This window comes from Rhinopithecus roxellana, chromosome 3 (assembly GCF_007565055.1).
Source record: "Rhinopithecus roxellana isolate Shanxi Qingling chromosome 3, ASM756505v1, whole genome shotgun sequence".
NCBI classification, from domain to species: domain Eukaryota; kingdom Metazoa; phylum Chordata; class Mammalia; order Primates; family Cercopithecidae; genus Rhinopithecus; species Rhinopithecus roxellana.
In genome coordinates this window covers 106,354,334-106,366,615 of record NC_044551.1, presented here as the reverse complement: position 1 = coordinate 106,366,615, position 12,282 = coordinate 106,354,334, and the positions used below count along the sequence as shown (strand labels likewise).

General features: G+C 40.7%; 1 pseudogene across 1 annotated transcript; it reads left to right on the top strand.

The window, feature by feature from the left end:
* The first annotated feature begins 217 nt into the window (after positions 1–217).
* LOC104654588 lies at positions 218–1,364 on the top strand (annotated as a pseudogene). Its single transcript, XR_004056232.1, has 2 exons — positions 218–446; positions 543–1,364. The product of XR_004056232.1 is annotated as a 39S ribosomal protein L10, mitochondrial pseudogene (transcript).
* Positions 1,365–12,282: the final 10,918 nt, after the last annotated feature.

Below are 12,282 nucleotides of genomic sequence, written 5' to 3'. Positions count from 1 at the left end.
ACTAAGCTAAAAAAAAAAATCCCCATAGAATTGAAATTATTGATAACTTATGTGATTACCACGGAGGATTATTGGGATTCAGCATGAGAATACTACTTCCTAAGATGCAAAGAAATGTACATTATTGACATTAGATAAATCCATATAGAAGATATGTGGATCCTACTGGCTCTTAAATATTTACTTTTTAAAAAGTTACTGTTCTGCCCATTCTTGAGGTGGAGATGGCTGCGGCTATGGTGGTGATGCTGCGAGGGGGTCTCCTGCCCCAGGCGGGCCAGCTGCCTGCCCTCCAGACTGTTCGCTATGGCTCCAAGGCTGTTACCCGCCACCGTCGTGTGATGCACTTTCAGTGACAGAAGGTGATGGCTGTGACTGAATATATCCCCCAGACACCAGCCGTCAACCCAACGTGTCTGCCATCTCCTCCCGGCCCCCGACAGGAGGCATCACTGGAAGCCCTAGAACTTACCACAGAGGGAGCAAGGTTGCCAGGAGAAGTGACAGCTGATGTACCCTTGGTTATTGCTTTCCAGTTTCAGGAGAGGGGCCTCATCAGGCTTCTCCGCCGGGAGGTAGCAGCAGTTTTCCAGGACAACTGACTGATCGCTGTCTGCCAGAAGGTGGCTCTGAGCGCAGAGGACAAGCTTCTTATGCCACAGCAGCTGCGGAAACGCAAGATCCTGATGAAGGTCTTCCCCAACCAGGTACCGAAGCCCTTCCTGGAGGATTCCAAGTGCCAAAATCTGCTGCCCCTTTTTGTGGGGCACAAGGTGCTGCTGGTCAGTGAAGAACCCAGGGTCAAGGAGACGGTCCGGATCTTAAGGACTCTGCCATTCCTGCCGCTGCTGGGTCGCTGCATCGATGACACCATCCTCAGCAGGCAGGGCTTTCTCAACTACTCCAACCTCCCCAGCCTGCCCGTGGCACAGGGAGAGCTTGTAGTAGGCCTCATCCGCCTCACCGCCCAGACCCACTCCCCGCTCCAGCACCAGCCCCTCCAGCTGACCACCCTGTTGGACCAGGACGTCAGACAGCAACGCGAGAAGGATTCTGTTGTGTCAACCAACGGGAAGCCAGATCCTCCTGACCCTGTTCCGGACTCGTACCCAGCCTGTTTAGCCAGCTCTGCCCATAAATACACTCTGATTGGCTGTGCTGTCCACCATGGGAGATGTGGAAGAACTTGGGGGGAGGGAGTGCATCTGTCACTGGGCTTTACTAGCAATGATTTTGTCAGGTATAGGGCCACTCGGAGATGCAGAGGACTCCATTTCAAATGGAGGCTGTCAGTCACTGGTTTTGTCCTTAGTTTTCCGCACTGGGGACCCAATAGGAACAAAGGTCCAAGGCAGAGAGGCTGAAAAGATAACGCTATTACCCCTGCCTCCTTGGTCACTGCCCCTTGCTGCAAGGGCTCCTGAGCCCACCCCCTTGGGGCACAAACTGCCACTGCCACAGTAGCTCAACCAAGCAGTCGTGCTGAGGATAGCACTCAGTGAGAGCCTGCTGTGTGCCAGGCTTTGTGCTAAGCGCTGCACATGCATTAGTTCCTTTATTCCTGACCACGTTGTACCCATTTCACAGAGAAGGAGCAGAGAAATTAAGTAGCTTGCACAAGGTCATGCAGTTAGTAAGTGGCAGAACAGGGACTTGAATCAGGCCCTCTCTGCTCTGAAGACCGCATCCTGAATTTCTACACTTAGCTTCCTCATCAGGTTACCCAGAAGTGGGTCCCATCCACCATCCAGGTGTGGCTGGATGTTAGTTCTCCACCCTCGGGGTGTGCCATGCTATGGAAAGTTTGGGAGCACTGCTTTATGATAAAATGAAATGCATCCTACTTCCTCTATTTTGTGGTTTACATGGTTGTCCTTCCTGTAGACTTATTCTCAGGAGCTTCTCCGTCTTCTGACTGTCCTCGCTCTCACTTCCCTTCCTAGGAAAATCCTCTTCCCCTGTACCTGTTCCCACAAATGGCATCCCGCGCATACTTGCCCTGTTAAAGGCAGCTGACAGCTGTGGCCACTAGCTAACATTTCTCTGGTGGTTCTGAACAAAAGGGCTGGGAGGAAACTAGGATTCTCAGTTAATGGGGGATTCTGAGGGCTCTAGAGTAGGAGGCCTCATACAAGTCTTGGTGAACCAGAAACTCCTAATAAAGGAGATAGGATGCTTAACTCAGAAAACAAAGAAACACAAAAACAAACAAACAACAACAGCAAAGTTACTTATTTGACGCTTGAAACAAGTTATGTTTGAAAGACCAAATAAGGTATAAACTCTTAATCTGGGGTTATATTTCAGTGTAAGATGTGTACATTAAAGTCTCTTCATGTGTAGACTAATTTTTTATTAATTGACCACTGTCCACAAATCATAGCAAACAGCTGCTTGCCACAGAAATGGAACTACTGCAAATTCTGGAAATGTCGCCACCTTGAGAAGATGGTTCAATGGACGATATTAAATTGCAGGTTTACTTACAACACCTGGGAATGTTTCTTCATTGGAAAATACCTAACTTAAAGTAAATTAAATTAATTCATACTCTGTTTAGTTCCAAAAAGTGTAAAGTCTGCATTGAAGTAACTTTTCTGTAACTTAGGATAATTCAAGGTTGCCTAAGGAGACAACGTGCATCCATTGTGGAGCCATCTCTGTGCTGTCTGCTGACGTTTACGAGTAATCACCAGAATCATTCATGTTTCTGTAAGCAATATTCTTCTACACTGGGAAAGAAGTCCAGGCTGCACTTAGCCAAATTCTTGGCAGTTGTGAAAAACATAGTAATCAGAGTAGTTGTCAGGCACCTTAATTGAAGGTCTCCTTGTGACTATTTTGCGTATGCACATTATGCTCAGTGATTATCATTTGGGAGGAAAGGTTAAGGCGAATAAGTTAGCATTTAGACTATTGATTAAAAAGAAAGAGAAGATTATTGCGGGAAGTCAGGGACCCCGAATGGAGGGACCGGCTGAAGCCATGGCAGAAGAACATAAATTGTGATGATTTCATGGCTTCTATCAGGGTGAATTTCCCTGATGGAAGATCTTGCCAATGAATCAAAGAAAGAGTTTATCTAATTAACTTGCTGTTTTTGCCCTGTACCTCAGACTGTAGTCAGCACACACACTGCCACAAAGACAGAACAGCATAGTGGAGGTCTTTTTTTTTGGTCCCTTTTGATCTCTGAAGAGCCTCCATTTACATATTGAGAAATCTGATAAACTCTGATTGTGTATGTGCGGGTAGGTTGGGGTGTTTTGTCATAAATACCACAAAAACATTTATTCTAGTGAGATTCTGAAGGGAATGTCATGAACATAAACTATCTCTGATGTTTCTCATGCTGATCTGTCAATGGTCTTGAAATTGAGAAAAATGAGATTTGAAAGGAAGCAATGGGAGAAGTTGGAGAAGGCAATTGGGGATGAGGGACAAGAAAAGATAATGTATCAACAAGTCAGAGTGATGTAAGGGCCCTAACAAAAATTTAATGGAAGAGAGTCCAAGAAAAGGAGAAATTAGAGAAACAAAGATAAATGGACAGAAAAGAAATATTTGGTGCCATTAAAAAAATCAGGATTCAAACTTTGTTTTTTCTTTTGTTGATTATTGTGAGCACTTTCTGTGCACCAGACACTGTACTAAATGCTTTGTCTTTTAATTTATTATTATATTTTCTTGTTACGACCATATGAGGAAGCAGTGAAGCTAATAGTGTTTGTTTATGTACTTATTTGTTTAGAGACAGGGTCTTGCTCTGTTGCCCAAGCTGGAATGCAGTGGTGTGTTTATAACTCTTTGCAGCCTCAACCTCCTGGGCTCAAGTGATCCTCCCACCTAAGCCTCCTGAGTAGTTGGATCAACTGGTGTGTGCCACCATGCCTGGCTAACTTTTAAACTTATTTATCTTTGTATGTTGCCTAGCCTGGTTTGGAACTCCTGAGTTCAAGCAATCCTCCTACCTCAGCCTCCCAAAGTGCTAAGATTACAGGCATGAGTCACTATGTCTGACGACTAATAGTGTTAAATGTGTGAACCCTAGAGCTTGAATATCTGGGTTGGAATCCCTGAGGTGCCACTTACTGGCTTTGGGATCTTGGGCATAGTAAACTTTCTATATCCCAGTTTCTTCATCTGTAAAATGGTGATAATAATAATAATGCCATATATTTAACAAGGATATGGTGAGGATTAATAGGCTGATGAGGAATAATTGGATTAATAGGTGAGTGAGGATTAATATACAGAGCATTTAGAGCAGAGTCTACACATGGAAGCACTCAATGAAGGTTGACCATTGTTGTTATTTTTATTTTTATTAGTATTCCAGTTTAATAGTTGATGCTTACAAAAGTCAAGGCACATTCTCAGGGGGTCTTAACGAGTGTCAAATTCAGGTGAATTTGTGTTAAAGATCCATGCTTTTAATTCATATTTTCTGTATTAGTCTGTTCTCATGCTGCTATGAAGAAATACCTGAGACTTGGTAATTTACAAAGAAAAGAGTTTTAATTGACTCACAGTTCTGCATTGCTGGGGAGACCTCAGGAAACTTACAATCATGGTGGAAGGCAGCTTTTCACAGGACGGCAGGAGAGAGAATGAGAGCTAGCAGGGGAAGTGCCAGATTCTTATACAACCATCATATCTTGTGAGAACTCACTCACTATTATGAGAACAGCAAGAGACTACCCCCATAATTCAATTACCTTTCACTGAATCCCTCCCATGACACATGGGGATTATGGAAACTATAATTCAAGATGAGCTTTGGGTGGGGACCCAGTCAAACTATATCATTCTGCCCCTGGCCCATCCCAAATCTCATGTGTTCACATTACAAAACACAATTATACCTTCCCAACAGTTCCCCAAAGTCTTAACTCATTCCAGCATTAACTCAAATCCAAAGTCTCATCTGAGACAAACAAGTTCCTTCCACCTATGAGCTGGTAAAATCAAACACAGGTTAGTTCCTTCCAAGAGACAATGGGGGTACAGGCACTGGGTAAATACACCTGTTCCAAGTGGGAGAAATTGGCCAAAACAAAGGGTTACAAGCCCCAAGCAAGTCTAAATTCAATAGGGTAGTAATTTAACCTTAGAAAGTTCCAAAATGATCTTTGACTCCATGTCTCACATTCAGGGCACACTGATGCAAGAGGTGGGCTCCCATGGCCTTGGGCAGCTCTGTCCCTGTGGTTTTGCAGGGTACAGCCCCCCTCCCTGCTTTCATAGCTGGCATTGAGTGTCTGTGGCTTTTCCAGGTGCATGTGCAAGCTGTTGGTGGATCTACCATTCTGGGATCTGGAGGACAGTGGCCTTCTTTTCAAAGCTCCACTAGGCAGTGCCCCACTGAGGACTCTGTGTGGGGGCCATGACCCCACATTTCCCTTCTGCACTGCCCTAGCAGAAGTTCTCCATGAGGGCTTTGCCCCTGCAGCAGACTGCTGACTAGATATCTAGGCATTTCCATCATCCTCTGAATCTAGGTGGAGGTTCCCAAACCTCAGTTCTTGTGTACTGTGCACCTGCAGGACCAACACAATGTGGAAACTGCCAAGGCTTTGGGCTGGCATCCTCTGAAGCAATGGCATGAGCTATACCTTGGTCCCTTTTAGCATGGCTGTAGCAGCTAGGATTCAGGGCACCGAGTCCAGAGGCTGCACACAGCAGGGAGGCCCTGGACCCTGGGCCTGGCCCAGGAAACCATTTTTCCCCTCCTAGGCCTCTGGGTCTGTGATGGGAGGGGCTGCTGCCAAGTTCTCTGAGATGCCCTGGAGACATTTCCCCATTACCTTGGTGATTAGCATTTGACTCCTCATTACTTAAGCAAATTTCTGCAGCCAGCTTGAATTTTTCCCCAGAAAATCGGTTTTTCTTTTCTTCCGCATTGTTAGGCTGCAAATTTTCCAAACTTCTATGCGCTGTCTTCACTTGAATGCTTTGCTTAGAAATTTCTTCTGCCAGGTACCCTAAATCATCTGTCTCAAGTTCAAAGTTCCACAGAACTTTAGGGCAGGGGAAAAAAGCCATCAGTCTCTTTGCTGAAGCATAGCAAGAATGACCTTTACTCCAGTTCCCAACACATTTCCCACCTCCTTCTGAGGCCACCTCAGCCTGGACTTCGTTGTCCATATTACTATCAGCGTTTTGGTCAAGGCCATTCAACAAGTCTCTAGGAAGTTCCAAACATCCCCACATCTTTCTTTCTTCTTCTGAGCCCTCCAAACTGTTCCAGTCTCTGCCTGTTACCCAATTGCAAAGTCACTTTCACATTTTCGGGTATCTTTACAGAATTGCCCTATTCTCTGTGTACCAATTTACTGTATTAGTCCATTGTCATGCTGCTATGAAGTATTACCGAAGACTGCGTGTTTTATAAAGAAAATAGATTTAATTGACTCACAGTTCTGCATGGCTGGGGAGGCTTCAGGAAACTTACAATCGTGGTGGAAGTTCTTCCACCTTCTTCACTGGGTGGCATAAGAGAGAATGACACAGCAGGGGAAATGCCAGATGCTTATAAAACCATCAGAACGTGTGACAACTCATTCAGCATGGGGGAAAGTGCCCCCATGATTCAATTACCTACCACTGACATGTGGGGATTATGGGAACTATAAGATGAGATTTGGAGGGTTGGGGGTACAGCCGAAACCTATCATACTCTAAGGAGATGGAAGACCTGGTTTGTAATTCTAATGCTAATATTAGCAGTCTCTTTTGTAAGTTACTTAAATGCTCTGATTTGGCTTGAATTCCTTCATAAAGCAGATCCTATGTCAAGGGCTTGAGAAATAGTTCCCATGTATATAGTGTATATATATGTGTACTATCAACTATTGTAACCCACTCCAATAAAGCAGAATAAGCATGATGAATTGGGAAGAGTGAAATGGGAAGGAAGGCAGCCCATCTAAGGATGCATTTTTAAGAAGATGTCTGGGGGGAGATGGAGGTCAAAGCTGCTCTATATAATGTGCTCCAGAATCATCCATCCATGGGGATGTGTGCACCTCTCATGGGGCAGATGGAAATATTTACCTACCAGTTACTATCCTCTGTTGATCAAAGGTTGTTCCAGAGCTGTTAATGCTCTCACACTTCCAGGTTTGCTCATGACTCAGCATAGACCAAACCTCATTGGACAGAGAAGCCTGGGGCAGAAAACAAATGAGAGGCAGTGCAGCTTGAGGGTCATTTTATCAAGCTGTATCTGAGGCACCACCGATTGCCACATGAATGGCTTGAGTAAAGTGACAGGCCAAGGGGATGTAAGATGAGTTATAGAATGTAGTTGGCACACTCCTTTACATTAGCATACACATAGTTGGATTATGTAAGTTATTTGCTCTACATGTGTTGATGTACATTTTCTGTTATTAGAACTATGTCAATGAGGAGATTAAATGAGATGTGTGTGAGAGTGCCCTGAAATATAAATCATGTAGAGTGTATACTGTTCATTTTATATTAAGATCTCCAAAATTGAAGGTTAAACAGTGGTTGAACATTTTTGGAAACTTACCAGTTTATAGTTACTTGTGAAATCAGTGCCTCCTCTTACTTCACTATATTACTGTATGTGGATTTCAGCACAAGAAAATTGCCTTGAAGACCCAACAGGACATACATGACTAAATTCCACATTGACACTGATGTGATCGTTGAATTGTAAAAGTCCAAATAATTAATCTGTCTAATGCCTACTCATTTGGCTACTTACTTTCTTGGATGCTCTACTCCTAATATTCCGAGGTAAAAATTAAGTAGAACAGAATAAAAGTTTATCCTAACTAGGTTAAAATGAGAGGCAGTGTGGCACTTCCTATTCTTTAGTGGAAATCAATCTGTGTTTTCAGAACTAAAATACAACTTTGAAATGTTTAATCTAATGCGTTATCTTCCTGCTTTATGCTTGAATTCTCACTTCTTCACTTAGCCACTAGGGAATGTTGGTCATATTGTTGAACCTTTCTGGGCTTCAAGTTCCTCATTGCAAAATTGGAATATTAATATTTAATCCAATGAATTGTTATGAGGATAACTATCATGTCTTTGGAAGAGTTCTTGGAACTTAAAGACACTCAGTAAGGGTTAACTGCTATTATTACAATTATTATCATCATTTGTTTGACAAAGATCTGCAGCTTTATTTTCTGAGGGTTTAAATATAATGGTTATTTCTATTAATTCAATTTAATAATGAGCTTCTCTAATCTAACATTTTATATAAAACATAAAGACTCTGAGAGTTGTCTTAATGTCCTGACTGAGAGATATTAAGTATAAAATCTTTTGACCCTTTGATGATCCTTCTGACATCAGGAAAGCACTCAGTCTTTCTAAAGTTGATTTTCTAACAGAAAAATGATATCCCTGCCTAAATTTGTTTCAGCACTGTTATAAAGAACTACCTGAGACTGGCTAATTTATAAAGAAAAGAGGTTTGAGTCACAGTTCCACATGGCTGGACAGGTCTCAGGAAACTTTCAATCATGGCGAAAGGCAAGGGAAAGCAAGGCATGTCATCTTACATGGTGGCAGGAGAAAGGGAAAGACAGAGAGAGTGAAGAGGAAAGTGCCACACTTTAAAACAATCAGAGCTTGTGAGAACTCGCTCACTATCATGAGAACAGCATAGGGGAAATCCACCTCTATGATCCAATCATCTCCCACCCGGTCCCTCCCTGATACATGGGGATTACAGTTCTACATGAGATTTGGGTGGGGACGCACAGCCAAACCATATCGCTGCCCATAACTGATTTAGAAACGACTTAAAAAGTCAAGTACCTTGAAGAGGAGTAATGATTTTGATGATAATGCTATGTATTTATAAAAGTAGTTTTCCCCTCAAATAGTTTGATATGCCCTTATTTTTCTTCCATTTAAGTCACATGTTCTCTGTGAAGGAGATTAGGGCACACATAGCATCTATGTAACAGATCTCTGTCTCATAGCCTTATATAAAAGACCGTAAGTGCAGCCCAATGTAATGAAGAGTTTGATTCATTTTTTTGATGATTGACTGCTGGTATCTTAAGCCTCACCCCTGCCTCTTTCCCTTCTGTCCCAGTTTTGTGCACACTGATAAGAAAGACTGGATACTTCCTCCTTTGGCCCCTGTGGGAAGTTCAAATCACATAAGCTCCTGCCTGGGCACAGGAACCCTCACACCAGCCTCAGCCCCTAACCACCATAAAAATCTCATGTCAGTCTCCTTTCCCTGTTCTTGCGAGCCATTTTCAGTTTAGCTTGGGAAGGCAGCCCTGCTTCCCAGAAAGCCTCAGGTAATTAATAAAGCTTCTCATAGCCTGATGGTATGTGTCATGAATCTTGGCATTCCAACTAAGTGTATTCTTCCACTCAACAGACTGTCTCTTTACTCTGTTGATTATTTTCTTTGCTATGCAGAAGCTTTCAAATTTGTAGTCCCATTTCTCTGTTTTTGTTTTTGTTTTCTGTGCTTTTAAGTCTTAGTCATCGATTCTTTGCCTAGACCAAAGTTCAAGAGAGTGTTCTCTAGGGTTTTCTCCAGCATATTTATATTTTTGGGTCTTATGTTTAAGTCTTTAATCCACCCTGAGTTGATTTTTGTATATATTGAAAGATAGGGGTACAGTTTAATTCTTCTGCACGTGGTTATGTAACATATCTTCCCAGTACCATTTATTGAAAAGGGTGTCCCTTTACAAGGGGTGTTCCCAATATAAATTTTTATTAGCTCTTTCAAAGATCAGTTGACTGTAAATATGTGGCTTTATTTATAAGTTCTGTACTCTGTTCCATTGGTCTATGTATCCGTTTTTATAGCAGCACTATGCTGTTTTGGTTTCTGTGGCCTTATTTTATATATATATATATATATATATATATATATATATATATATATATATATATATATAACATATATAATATTTAATCCAATGAATTGTTATGAGGATAACTATAATGTCTTTGGAAGAGTTCTTGGAACTTAAAGACACTCAGTAAGGGTTAGCTGCTATTATTACAATTATTATCATCATTTGTTTGACAAAGATCTGCAGCTTTATTTTCTGAGGGTTTAAATGTAAACCCTCAGGATTCCACTGTGGTCCCTATCTCCTGACATTGTGATCTGCCCACCTCGGCCTTCCAAAGTGCTGGGATTACAGGCGTGAGTCACCATGCCCAGCCCTTATTATATATTTTGAAGTCAGGTAATTTGATGTTTCCAGCTTTGTTCCTTTTGCTTAGAATTGCTTTGCCTGTTTGCCCAGTTGGTTATTTGCCCATTTTTTTCTATTTCCTTTAAGAATGATGTTGGTGTTTTGATAGCAATTGCATTGAATCTGTAGGTTGTTTTGGGGAATATGGTCAATTTAGTGCTATTCACTCTTATGATCCATGAGATGAGAATTTTTCCATTTGTTTGTGTCACCTTCAGTCTCTTTCACCAGTGCTTTATAGTTTTCCTTGTAGAGAGATCTTTCATCTATTTAGTTAAATTTATGCCTAGGTATTCTACTTCTCTGGTAGCTATTATAAATGGGATCGCTTTCTTGATTTATTTCTTGACTGGATCATTATTGGTATGTATAAATGCTACTGATTTTTGTATGTTGAATTTGTATCTTTCAACTTTACCGAATTCATTTATCAAATTTAAGAGTTTTTTTTGGTGGAGTCTTTAGGTTTTTCTAGATGTAAAATCATATTATCAGCAAAGGGGAACAATTTGAATTCCTCTTTTCCAATTTGGATGTCTTTTGTTTCTTGCTCTTACCTGATTGCTTTGGCTAGAATTTTAGTAATATGTTGAATTAGAAGTGGTGAAAATGTGCATCTTTGTCTTGTTTCGGTTCTTACAAAAAGGCTTTCAACTTTTCTCCATTCAGTATGATGCTAAATGTGGGCTTGTTGTATATGGTCTTTATTACCTTGAGGTATGTTCCTTCTATGCCTAGTTTGTTGAGAGTTTTTATTATGAAGGGAATGCCAAATTTTATCCAATTCTTTATTTCCATCTATTGAGATGATCATATGGTTTTTGTCTTTTCTTTTGTTGATGTAATGCATCACATTTTTAAATTTGCAAATGTTAAACTATCCTTGCATCTCTGGAAAGAATCCCACTTGATTGTGAGGCGTTATATTTTTGATATGCTGTTGGATTTAGTTTCCTAATATTTTGTTAAGCACTTTTGATTCTATATTCATCAGGGATATTGGCCTGTGGTTTTCTTTTTTTGTTGTGTCCTTGCCTGGTTTGGCAATAAGGTAGATGCTGGCCTCATAGAAAAAGTTAGGGAAAAATTCCTAATCTTCAATTTTTTGGAAAAGTTTTAGGAGGACTGGAATTAGTTCTTTGTACTTTTGGTAGAATTGGTTGTGGATCCATTTGGTCCTGGGCTTTTCTTTGTTGGGAGACTTTGTAGTACCTATTCAATCTCACATCTCATTATTGATCTCTTCAGGTTTCCTATTTCTTCCTGATTCAATTTTGGTAGGTTGTATGTTTTCAGGAATTTATCCATCTCATCTAGGTTTTCCAGTTTGTCAATGTACAGTTGTTCATAGTAGTCTCTGATGATCTTTTGTATTCCTGTATCAGTTGTAATGTCTCTTTTTTCATTTCCGATTTTGTTTATTTGGGTCTTTTCTTGAATAGTCTAGCTAGTGGTTTATACATTTTGTTTATCTTTTGAAGGACGAACTTTTAATTACTTTCTGCTTTGATCTTTATTATTTATTTCTGCTAATTTTGGCTTGAGTTGTTCTTGCTTTTCCAGTTTCTTTAGGTGCTTTGTTAGATTATTAATTTGTACTCTACTTTTTTTTTGATGTAGGTATTCGTTGTTATAAACTTCCTTCTTAGCAAGGCTTTTGTTAGCCCACAGGTTTTGGTATGTTGTTTCAATTTTCATTTGTTTCATGAAATGTTTTAATTTTCTTCTTAATTTTTTTTTGTTTACCCAATGGTCACTTTAGGGAATGTTGTTTAATTTCTATGTATTTGTAGTTTTCAAGGCATTGATTTCTAATTGTATTCCCTTGTGGCCTCAGAAGATACTGAATATAATTAAAATTTAAAAAATTAATTGAGACTTGTTTTGTGGCCTACCATATGATCTATCTGGAGAATGTTCCATGTGCTGATGAAAAGAATGTTATTTTGAAGTTATTGGATAGAATGTTCTGCAAATGTCTGTTAAGTCCATTTCATATATTATGTAGTTTAATTCTAATACTTCTTTGTTTATTTTCTGTCTAGATAATTGGTCT